Genomic DNA, 11,854 nt, shown 5'->3' with positions numbered 1-11,854 from the left:
TGTCCTTAAAAAGGGCACCGGAAGGCCGTTTTTGCAAGAACAGCCACCTGTGGTCATTTTTTTTGCAAGGCTTTCACCAGTGAGCCAACACAGCCTTAAAATCTTCGTTATCGAAGTGCTGAAAGGCTGTATTTGCGAAATCGGGTTTTTATTTTATTTTTGAAAAAATGTGTGTTAATTTTATTTTGAGTCAAATAAGTCTTAAATTTTAAACACCCCAATAAACATGCAGAATGAGCACGAGTCAGAATTTGCCGGTAACAGTTATGAACAAAATCCTTTTGGAGTTGCGTATGTGGTGGGAAGATCTGGGCAAGTCAGAGCAGGATAAAGTCAATCTACATTTGGGGGGTCTCACCGGGTTATTAAAGATCAGACCTAGAGGAGACATCATAAAGACTTTGGTTACGTTCTGGGACCCGGCCCATAACGTCTTTCACTTCTCGGATTTTGAACTCACCCCGACCTTGGAAGAGATAGCAGGTTATATGAAAAGTACTGCAGGTTTGAGGCGTAAGTATCTGATCGCTCCAAGGGCCGTTAACTCTCACAAATTCATGGATTTGCTAAAGATAAGCAAGGGAATCCCATATTCCGAGTTGGAAGGGGGTTTTTCCACTCCGCGTTTTATATACCAGAAGTACGGGCATGTAGGAGGGTTCAATGATCCAGAAAGCGGGGTTTGCAGTAAAGGGAACCGAACAAAATGGGACGAGCATAGGCGTTTCGCTTTCATGGTAGCATTCTTAGGCCTTGTGGTGTTTCCCCGAAAAGACGGGAATATCGATTTGCGGGTGGCTGGAGTCGTCAAGGTCCTGGTTACCAACGCCAAGAGCACTCTCGCCCCTATGATAGTGGCTGAGATATACCGAGCTCTCACAGCTTGTAAAGTTGGGGCAGACTTCTTTGAGGGATGCAATTTGCTATTACAAATGTGGATGATCGAGCACTTGTGCCACCACCCTCAGTATATGAGTTATGGATCCGCAGAGAAAAGCTGCATTGAAGAATTCAACACAAGTGTTTCAAGGTTCAAGTTACCGGAAGGGTTTGGAGAATGGATAGCCCGCCTTCGTGCCATCACTACGGGACAAATAGAATGGACACTAGGTTGGCTTCCTATTCAAGAAATTATGTATATACCTGCCACAGGTTCTTACTTCCTCCTAATGGGTCTTCGAGGTATTCAGCCTTACGCTCCCTACCGAGTGATGAGACAATTAGGAAGGTGTCAGGTGATGTATCCAGATGAAGATCTCAGTATCCACGCGTTTGAGATTAGTTCCGACGGCCAATTTCACGAAGAAACAGTTTGTTCTGTTTGGAACGAGTGCCAGTATTTGACGGCAAGCACCCGAGTGCGGAACCTATCTAAAGGCGAGGTCTCACCCGCCTACCTTGCCTGGTATAGAAAGAAAAACGCTGCAAGGGCCGAATCAGAAAGATCGCCCAAAAAACCACACATTCAGGAATCCGTCGAGGCATCGCAAGAACCTTGGGCTTGGTTGGCCAAAGAAAACGAGTACAGGGCCACAATAGGAAAGCTGGAAAAGCAAGTCAAAGACCTTAAATTCGAGAATGGCTTACAAGCAGCGACGGATGAGGGTGAAAGGAAAAGGCTAGCCAAAGAAAATGAGGCCCTCCGAGCTCAAATTCAGAAACTGAAAGTAGCGGCAGAAAATCCAATCCGAAGTAATAGAGATGAAAAGCTCGTAGCTAACCTAAGGCAGAAAGTGAGTAACTATAGTTTCTATTTGAACAAAGCAGAAAGTGAACTGGCCGGGGCTAAAAAACAATTGGCTAAAAATGTAGACGAACGGGTATGCCTGGTTAAGCAGTTGAGAGAAAGGTACGACGATGAGGTCGCGGGGTTGAAGAAAAGGGTTATCGCCACGAGAAACAAAATGATCAAGCAGGCAAAAGACTTCAAGGTTGAAAGGGAACACTGTTACACGACATTGGCGCAGTTAGAAATAGACTTAGAACAACTTCAGGAACAAAACTATGTAGTCAGGAAAACTTTGGAGGCCAGGGCCCAGCAAATTGGGTGTTTGTTACAAGAAAAGGGCGTCATAAGAGAGAGAATTAGAAACATCGCTGACTACATCGTTATGAAGTGCCACATTTGTGAGGATATGACTCGCACTACATTCTTTGCAGCGGTGATGACCTTTGTTAAACAAATAATGAACAATTTGGACCGACTTCAAAGGGATCTTGCACATAGACCCGTGGCGAGACCGAATGATGTCCCACAGACACCAGGAGCATTGATGTACTCATGATTTTCCGTTTGAATTTGTATTTCCTTTTTTGTCAGAGTCTGTGAGCCATGTTAGGTTTGTATTTTCTTTCTGTTTTGAGTCTGTATTTCGTTAGAGTATGATAGCTTAATTTCGGAGTCTGTTTGTCGTCTTTGCATCAGAATCTGTTAGTCTTTTGAAATTTGTTGATATTGAGTCTTTGTAATCGAAACATCTATTTTTATAAAAGCTAAAAAACCCAAAAATGTTTTATTTACTTGCACGCTTATCTGACAGAACTACGCATGGTCTGATTCATGCGGGGACGTGATACGTAGGCAATCTCTATAGGATTCGACCACCACTAAAAAAGAAAAAGGGGAAAATGAAAAATAAATAAAGAAGGATAGAATAAAGGAAGCTTAAAAGAAGGGGCACAATTATGAGAGGCCGGAATGACGCACGCAACCGAAGCAAATGCATGATAGAAATGGTTAATTGCCTAGGTGCATTGCATCCCAACGTGTAATTACATATGTGTTAAACTCTAAAAACTAACAAGTTTGTTGTTTTCCGGAGAATTCAAGCAGTTAGTTTATTTAGAAGATACTGGCACATTATCATTATCAAACCAGATCGAAGGGACCAATACCAGAAATCATGTCTATCCCGGATGTCGACACTAGTGTTTAGGTAGAGGAGTTGGACGTCAATAAAATGAAAGAGGAGATGCTCAAGCTTAAGCAACAGATGGCCGAAATGTACCAGGCCTGGTCCAAAGGGCAATCCCCGCCATCTTACCCAGCCAACCTGGCTTTTACCCCACCATTAGCTCAGTCTCAAGATCATCCAGCCACCGATCCAGGTTTTCCCATTTATCAACACTACCATGGCACTACTTTTCATACGCCACAAGCTCCACCACCAAAATCAATTCCATACCCTCCTCCGCCAATCACCCCTGTCTTTGTGGCATCTCCACCAGCTGCACTCTATAAATCCCCGAGTGAACATGTGTTCCAAGAGCAGGACAACTAGTATTATCCCCCGGAGCTTACCTTCAAAGCGCCTGAAGCCTATCCACATGATCCCCATTCTGACCTACCGGGAAAAGCAGAAAAACTGGCCAGAAATCCTGAATAGAAAGAGATGTTCAGAAAAATGAAAAGCATAGAACAATCCTTCAGGGATATGAGAGGGTTAGGAGGTCAGGTGAGTGTAGCTTACAAAGACCTGTGTTTGTTCCCAAATGTACAACTACCGGCAAGGTTCAAAATGCCCAAATTCGACTTGTAAAACGGACACGGTGATCTGATGGCTCATCTGAGAGGTTTTTGTAGCAAGATGAGGGGAGCAGGCAGAAGAGATGAATTACTGATGGCGTATTTCAGCCAAAGTTTAAGTGGATCGGCATTAGAATGGTACACCAGACAAAATTATAGCAGGTGGTACACATGGGACGATTTGGCCCAAGCATTCGCTTGTCACTTTCAATATAATCTTGAGATCATTCCGGACCGACTGTCCCTGGCCAAACTGGAAAAGAAGCACAGTGAAAGCTTTAGAGAATATGGTTTTCGGTGGAGGGAGCAAGAAGCAAGGGTAGATCCCCCAATGAAAGAGCGAGATGGTTGATTACTTTTTGCAGGCTTTGGAGCCGACCTACTTTGGTCATCTGGTGTCCGCAATTGGCAAATCTTTTAATGAGGTCGTAAAATTGGGAGACATGGTCGAGGAGGGGCTTAAGTCCAACAAGATCATGAGTTATTCAGCGATCAAGTCAACCACCCAGGCCATTCAAAGCGGCACTGGGAGTGTGCTTGGGAAAAAGAAGAAAGAAGATGTCACGACTGTTGAGTCCGGAGCCTGGTTCGGATCTAGAGGCCCGTCACCCTACTATTGCCAATCACGACCCTACCACCCAAATTACCCCCACACTTCATATAGCCCTCCACAGCACTACTACCCACCGCCAGATCCCCATTTTTCCATCCATCATGCACAAGCCTATACCCAAACCCCGGCACACGCACAATGGTGTGCGCCGGCTCCACAAAATCCATACCAAGCTCCACAAAATACATATCCACCCCAAGGGCCTACAGAAATCCCCCCCCCCGGGACAGGTTTCCGACCAAACCAAGCCCTCAAGAATGAGAGATCATAGAAGCAAAAGACTTTCACTCCACTAGGGGAATCATATACTAGTCTTTCCACATTGAGGCAGTTGGGCATGTTGAATCCAATTGAGCCTAAAATGCCAAATCCTCCCCCTAGAAATCTTGACCACTCGGTGAGTTGTGAGTACTGTTCAGGGGTCTCTGAGCATGATACAGAGAAGTGCTGGAAACTAAAAACAGTTGTGCAAGAGCTTATTGATACTCATCGAATCGAGGTTCAAGCCCCAGAAGCACCAAATATCAATCAGAATCCACTGCCAACTCACCATGAGACACACATGATTGAGTTGATACACAAAGAGGGGGAGCCCAGGAAGCCCCCACAGACGGTAATGATGATCCGTTCCAGCAAAACCAGCTCAAAGGGAAAAGTAACCAGTGGGAAATTAGTGGTCCAGTTGAGAGGGGTAGATGATAAGCCAACTGTGGTAGCCGAGAGAGGGTCGTCAAGCATTGTTGCAGTGAAACCAGAGAAAGCTAAAGTGGTAGTGCCAGGGGTTGCAAGTAAACCTGTTGTGGTCGTGAAGGGTGCTCGCACAGAGCCTGTTATTATAAAACCAGTAACTCAGCTTCCAGTAATCAACAGCAAGGATGTTCCTTGGAATTATGAACGGTGACGGTGATTTACAAGGGGAAAAAAGTCAAAGAAGAAGTTTGTGAAGCGCAAGGTTTGACTCGCTCAGGAAGGTGTTTTACTCCCGAGGAGTTAAGAAGAGCTAAAGATAATTCAACGCCGGTAAAGAAAGCTGTAACTAAAGAAGAGGCAGAGAAATTTTTGAGGAAAATGAAAGTGCATGACTATTCTGTTGTAGAACAGTTTGAGGAAAACGCCCGCTGAAATCTCATTACTCTCGTTGCTAATCCATTCAGATGAGCACCGCCAATCCCTAATGAAAATCTTGAATGAGGCCCATGTTCCCGACAAGATCTCGGTAAACCATCTGGAAAAGATAGCCAACAAGATTTTTGAAGTAAACAGAGTCACTTTTTCCGATGATGAATTGTCGGTAGAGGGTACTGAGCATAACAAAGCCCTTTACCTGACAGTGAAATGCGAGGATGTCGTGGTTACCCGGGTATTGGTTGACAATGGCTCAAGTGCAAATATCTGTCCTCTCTCCACTCTAATCAAGCTGAAAGTAGAAAATGAGAGGATCCATAAGAACAGTATCTGTGTGCGGGGATTTGACGGCAGAGGCAAAGACTCAGTCGGGGACATAATATTGGAGCTGACCATAGGTCCAATAGAATTCACAATGGAATTCCAAGTGTTGGATATAGCTGTTTCCTACAATTTGCTATTAGGGCAACCGTGGATTCACGCCGCTAAAGCAGTACCATCAACACTCTATCAGATGGTCAAGTTTGAATGGGACAGATAGGAAATAGTGGTGCACGGCGAAGATAATTTGTGCGCTCACAACAACACCATTGTGCCATTCATTGAAGTGGAAGATGACAAGGGATCATGGGTCTACCAAGTTTCTGATGCAATGTCAGTCGAGAAAGTTCCAGAAGGGAAGTGTATCCCGAATTCGAAGATAAACGCCGCATCAGTCATGGTAGCGTATGAAATGTTGAAGAATGGTTTTGTACCAAGAAAGGGTTTGGGATCAGCATTGCAAGGCATCATACAGCCCGTGTCTCTTCCTGAAAACTTGGGAACATTTGGTCTGGGATTCAAGCCCACAGCCGCAGACATAAAAAGAGCCAAAAAATTGAAACAGAGGACATGGGTCCTTCCAAAGCCGGTCCCACGTCTTTCCAGATCATTTGTCAAGTCCGGTACAAGGAGTCGCCCAGTGACAACAATTCCTAGTTCTGTGATTAATCCTGACAAGGAGTTGATTGAAAGATTTGAGAAGTTGTTCGACAGTGTGAACATGGTGGAGATTGGAGAAGGTTCTAGCAACGCAGAAGTGCAATTTGTTGGGCCAAAAACAAAGCTTAATAATTGGAAGGCTACTCCTCTCCCTACTCGGAAGGAGTCTTGGTAGTTTGCTTTGATTTTCCTTTAAGTTTGAACGGATTATTCCAGGGTTGTAATCCAGATTTCATTTTTTCAGTCTGTTTGAGTGTGCAAACTTTGTTATCTTTTATCTATCAATGAAATACAATTTCCCTTTATTCATCATTCCTGATGGTTTTCCTTTTGTTTTGTTTTCTTTTCTATACAGTTCTTTTTACGCTGGTTCTAATGACATGGCGTGCATAAGGAATCCTTAACCCAGTCTTAAAAATCAATCTGATTCTAAAATGTTAGTTCAAGGAGTAGATTGTGATTACGAATCAGAATATGATAATAAGGATGAAGCCTTCGAAGAGATTAGTAAGGAGTTAATTCACTTCGAAGAAAAACCCAAACCCAATTTGAATGACACAGAAACCGTCAATTTAGGGGACACAGACAATGTCCGAGAGACTAAAATAAGTGTCCACCTCGAGCCAAAAATCTGGGAGGAGTTAATCAAAGCACTCATCGAGTACAAAGATGTTTTTGTGTGGTCATATGATGACATGCCGGGTTTAAGCACTGATTTAGTGGTTCACAAACTACCCATTGATCTGGTGTTCCCTCCCGTCAAGCAAAAGTTGAGGAAATTCAAAACTGATATGAGTGTGAAGATCAAAGAAGAAGTCACCAAACAGTTGGATGCAAAGGTTATTAGGGTCACCCGATATCCTGTTTGGTTGGATAATGTCGTGCCCGTACCGAAGAAGGATGACAAGATCAAAGTATGCGTCGATTACCGCAATTTCAACAAAGCAAGTCCGAAGGATAACTTCCCGTTACCTAATATCCACATTTTGATCGATAATTGTGTCAAGCGTGAGATTGGATCTTTTGTGGATTGCTATGCTGGGTATCATCAAATTCTAATGGATGAAGAAGATGGAGAAAAGACGGCGTTCATCACGCCATGGGGAACTTATTGCTACCGGGTAATGCCATTTGGTTTGAAGAATGCTGGGCAACTTATATGAGGGTGATGACTACTGTATTTCATGATATGATACACAAGGAGATTGAGGTATACGTAGATGATGTGATCATAAAATCAAAGCATCAGGTCGACCACGTCGGGGATTTGAGGAAATTCTTCCAGAGGCTTCGCAGGTACAACCTCAAGCTTAACCCCGCCAAGTGTGCATTTGGTGTTCCATCCAGAAAACTGTTGGGATTCACAGTCAGCTGGCGAGGCATCGAGTTGGACCCGTCAAAGATCAAAGTCATACAAGAATTGCCACCTCCGAGGAATAAGACTGAAGTAATGAGTTTGTTAGGAAGGTTGAACTATATCAGCAGGTTTATCGCTCAGCTCACGACGACTTGCGAACCTATTTTCAAGTTGCTGAAGAAGGATGTTACGGTCAAGTGGACTAATGAGTGTCAGGAAGCATTCGACGAGATAAAGGGATACTTGTCTAACCTGCATGTGCTGGTACCACCAGAACCAGGGAAACCTTTGATTCTTTACTTGATTGTCCTGGAAAATTCATTTGGCTATGTACTGGGGCAGCATGACACCACCGGCAGAAAAGAACAGACCATTTACTATCTTAGCAAGAAGTTCACAGCTTATGAGGTCAAGTACACTCACTTGGAAAAAACATGTTGCGCCCTAACTTGGGTGGCACAGAAGTTGAAACATTATTTGTCATCCTACACTACTTACCTCATTTCACGCTTGGATCCATTGAAGTATATCTTTCAAAAGCCTATGCCGACAGGAAGACTTGCAAAATGGCAGATTTTGCTCACAGAGTTTGACATAATCTATGTTACTCGGACTGCGATGAAAGCCCAAGCATTGGCCGATCATTTGGCCGAGAACTCGGTCGATGAAGAGTATGAGCCACTGAGGACTTATTTTCCTGATGAAGAGGTGATGCATATTGATGAACTAGAACAGGCCAAAAAACCAGGTTGGAAACTTTTCTTTGATGGGGCTGCTAACATGAAAGGAGTGGGAATAGGAGACGTGCTTATTTCTGAAACAGGATATCACTATCCTGTTACAGCTCAACTTCATTTTTATTGTACCAACAATATGGCTGAATACGAAGCATGCATTTTGGGTTTAAGGCTAGCTGCAGATATGGATGTCCAAGAAGTCTTGGTCTTGGGAGACTCGGACATTTTGGTACATCAAATTCAAGGAGAATGGGAAACGCGAGATCTGAAGCTCATACCATACCGACAATGCTTGCATGATCTTTGTCAACAGTTTAGATCAGTGGAGTTCAGGCATATTCCAAGGGTCCATAATGAGGTCGCCGATGCTCTGGCTACCCTAGTGTCAATGCTGCACCATCCGGACAAAGCCTATGTCGATCCTTTGCATATTCAAGTACGAGATCAGCATGCTTACTACAACATGATTGAAGAAGAATTTGATGGCGAACCATGGTTCCATGATATCATGGAATACATCAGAATAGGGATATACCCAGTTCAAGCCACGGGGGATCAAAAGAGAACAATTCGACGGTTGGCAAACGGATTTTTCTTGAGTGGGGGAGTTTTATATAAAAGAACACCAGACCTGGGATTGTTAAGATGTATAGATGCTAGACAAGCTACGTCTGTTATGTTCGAAGTACATTCAGGAGTCTACGGACCACATATGAGCGGATATGTGTTGGCAAAGAAAATTCTCTGAGCAGGTTATTATTGGCTCACCATGGAGCGAGATTGTATTAGTTTTGTGCACAAATATCATCAGTGCCAGATACACGGAGATTTGATTCGTTCTCCAACATCGGAATTACATACAATGTCAGCGCCATGGCCCTTCATCGCTTGGGGCATGGATATCATTGGACCAATTGAGCCAGCAGCATCCAACGGGCATAGGTTCATTCTGGTAGCCATTGATTATTTCACCAAATGGGTTGAGGCCAAAATGTTCAAGTCTATGACCAAGAAAGCAGTGGTCGATTTTGTTCACTCACATATCATCTGTCGATTTGGAATCCCGAAGGTGATCATCATAGATAACAGTGCTAATCTTAACATCAATTTGATAAAAGAGGTATGTCAACAGTTTAAGATTACACACCGCCATTCTACCCCATATCGTCCCAAGGCGAATGGAGCAGTTGAGGCAGCCAACAAAAACATAAAGAAAATACTTCGGAAAATGGTGGAAGGTTCTAGGCAATGGCACGAAAAATTACCATTCGCGTTGCTGGGTTATCGCACTACTGTCCGTACTTCGGTAGGTGCAACTCCTTATTTGTTGGTATATGGAACTGAAGCAGTAATACCGGCAGAAGTTGAAATCTCGTCCCTTCGGATTGTTGCTGAGGGTGAGATTGATGATGATGAGTGGGTCAAAACCTGTTTGGAGCAGTTGAACTTGATTGATGAAAAGAGATTGGCAGCTGTGTGCCATGGCCATTTATATCAAAAGAGAATTCCAAGAGCATACAACAAAAAGGTGCGTCCCCGAAAATTTGAAGTGGGCCGACAAGTGCTGAAACGCACCCTTCCACATCAGGTTGAAGCAAAAGGCAAGTTCGCCCCAAATTGGCAAGGACCATTCATTGTAACCAGAGTATTGTCCAATGGTGCTTTATGTTTAACAGATATCGAAGGAAATGCATAGACATGGCTATCAATTCTGAAGCAGTAAAAAGATATTATGTATGATTTCTTTGGTATAATTGTTGATTGTTTGTATTTGGCATTATTTCGAAGATTGAAATGACGAAGGCAATTTGTTCTACTATCTAAACACTTTACCCTTTGTTCCCCTTTTTTGAGCCTTATTTATTTCTTTCATACCCCTCTTTTGGAATCAATAACGAAAAAGAGAGAAAAAGAAAGAAAAGAAAAAGAAAAAAAAGAAGTGAAAAAATATAACAACAAGGAAATTCAGGTGTGAACTACGTTTGAATTGATCCCTGTTAAGGGTGCGTAGGCAGCTTTACGGTTCGGTCATAGTAAAATAAAAGTCAAAAGATTCCCAAGCAAGAAACTGGGGCAGAGGTTGTTTTGTAATAAGAAATATGATTCCAAAAGTTGTAATCTTAAACCCATGTCAAATTATTTTGAGCCTTTGATACCCTTTCTTTCTAATCTCATCCAAAAGCCCACATTACGGTCCAAAGAAAGACCTTCTGATCAGTTTTCGAGAGATGACGAGTCGAGCAAACAGAGGTGAATCATATCAGGGTAATACTCCGGCCCAAGCAGGGAAATTAATGAAAATGAGAGAGTCTTATCAGTGAAAACCTTCACAGGCACCATAAGGCGACATAAGTTGAGAGAAATAAAATGAGAGAGTCTTATCGGTGAAAACCTTCACAGGCACCATAAGGCGACGGGAGTTGAGAGAAATGAGAGAGTCTTATTAGTGAAAACCCCTCGAAGGGCACTATAAGGCGACAAGGAATTAAAAGGAGCAAACGAGATAAGCTTGATGGAAAGGATCCGTCGAGACGTCATGCAGAATAAAGATGTTGTTTCGGCAAAAGAAGATGGCTTGCGGGACCTTTTGAATGTAAGGAAGGGACATCAAAAAGATTGATTGGTGTAAATAGACTAGGTTGATTAGTCCAAAAATGCACGACATGACCATTGTGATCGGTTATACCATTCAGATAAGTTATTTTCTCTTCAAACAATTGCTCAGAAAGATTTTTCTTGTTCTGTCTTTCGAAGTCATCATTTTCCATTTCTTTTTGGTCAGTAGTAGTTTGTTTTTAATAAGGATTTTCAGAGCTAACTACCAGTTGCCAATATGGTGCAAGGTAAATGGGGATAAGACATGTGAGGATAATGGGATAGGATGGGAAAGACGTCGTTGTAAGACCAAATGATGAATTGGTCTAAGATTTCGAGACAGTATGGAGCAAAGGTGGAAAACAACGGTGGAGAAGTTGGTGAATACAGAATCATCAAGAAGGTCGGAAGTTATTAGCCAAGTTTCAAGATGGTCGAACAACGCAGAGCATGGAAAAGAGCGAAAGGGAAAACCGTCCCCAGCAGGAGCATCCCCACGTTTTAAACTAACAAATTCTCTTTGATTTTAAGCAGGGACAGGAAATGTTATTGATGACAGAAAGACATGACACAAGAAAGATTGTCAAACTGGGGCAGAAAATTTTCTTTCATTTTTTAAAACTTTCTGGAAGTCAGGTACCCACTTGGGGAAGAACGAAGATAACACAAATTTGGAGAAAAGTGGTATCCCCAACAGTCAGAAGAAGACAAAACAAGTTTTAAAGAAAGCAATTTCGGGAGGAAGATAACACAAGTCTTAAGAGAAGTAGTTCTAGAGGAAGGAAAACACCAGCTTTAAGGGAAGTAGTCTTTGAAGGAGGAAAATAACATATTTTGAATGAAACACCGGTGTTATCCCCAGCAGTTCTCAGAGGAATGAAATACCAGTTTTGAGGGAAGCAATTCTGAAAGAAGATAAT

Source organism: Nicotiana tabacum, chromosome 20 (genome assembly GCF_000715075.1).
Source record: "Nicotiana tabacum cultivar K326 chromosome 20, ASM71507v2, whole genome shotgun sequence".
Lineage (NCBI taxonomy): Eukaryota > Viridiplantae > Streptophyta > Magnoliopsida > Solanales > Solanaceae > Nicotiana > Nicotiana tabacum.
This window is presented reverse-complemented; position numbering follows the sequence as displayed.